General features: G+C 32.5%; 1 protein-coding gene across 1 annotated transcript in view; it reads left to right on the top strand.

Annotated features, from left to right (window-relative positions):
* The window catches only part of LOC116851695 (smoothelin-like protein 2), a gene marked incomplete at its 5' end in the record, with an annotated part of 5,530 nt that overhangs the window by 224 nt on the left and 4,238 nt on the right, over window positions 1-1,068 (top strand). The window lies entirely within an intron of this gene.

Below are 1,068 nucleotides of genomic sequence, written 5' to 3'. Positions count from 1 at the left end.
ATATATATATATATATATATATATATATATATATATATATATATATATATATATACTGGATAATCCTGGCATTCGGAGTACAGGACATAATATTTTATGCTAAAACAAATAATTTTTTCCTTTAGCAAAATTGATTTCAATAAGTAGTTTTTGTAGGAGAGCGTGTTAATGTGAACGAATAAGCGGTCTTATCTAAGCGGTGCTCAGGGCAGGCGCGCGCGCCTCATTCGTATTTACCTAGTCTGTGACTATAAGTAATGTCTTTTAAGACGTTCATATGGCTCTGTTTTGATTAGTTTACAACGTCTTAAAATTATACTTAAGACAATCTTAAATAATAAGAATCAACTATGAACAATATCAGAATTTAACCTTCTTCCGTATGGTGTTGCTTAAATAATGAAAAGTTAATAAAATAAGTACTGCTTTTATTTTTTATGTAATAAATGAATAAAACATTGCATGATTGCACAATATCATCTGACAATAAAGACAAATGGAAATAATAATATACTTTGCAAGCTGTGAGCATTCTATTATTCTCAATGTTGCACAATTACGTGCAATTTACATTTTTGTAGAAAATTGCCAAACTGCAATAAAACAGAAAAATAAATTATAAATTTATTTTTAATTATCACGGACTAGGTGTACGCGAGTGAGGCGCGCGCGCCGGCATTAAGCGCCACTTAGACAAGACCGCTTATTCGTTAACACGCTCTCCTGCAAAAACTACTTGTCGCAATTTTGCTAAAGGAAGAAGTTGTTTGTTTTAGCATAAAGTATCATGTCCTGAATATTCTATTCCGAATGCAGGAATTTCCAATCAACCAGTATATATACAGGGTGTTCGGAAAGTACCGGGATGCCCGAATATCAGGAAAAATATAAGTTTCACAAAAAAATGTTTCAGACAAAAGTTGTGGCGTTTAAAAAGATGTATTTACTGATACCATCAGTTTGACCTTGGGTTGCGTAGCGAAGGTCAGGTCAAGGTCACATTAATTTTTTTAAATGGAACACCCCATTTTTCATTGCATATTCTTATAGCACATCTCGAGAGCTTTC

The sequence above is a fragment of the Odontomachus brunneus genome, unplaced genomic scaffold, assembly GCF_010583005.1.
Source record: "Odontomachus brunneus isolate Ranch 3 - 2012 unplaced genomic scaffold, Obru_v1 Obru_scaffold_187, whole genome shotgun sequence".
Classification (NCBI taxonomy): Eukaryota; Metazoa; Arthropoda; class Insecta; order Hymenoptera; family Formicidae; genus Odontomachus; species Odontomachus brunneus.
The sequence above is the reverse complement of the archived record's forward strand: the minus strand, read 5'-3'. Positions and strand labels throughout refer to the sequence as shown.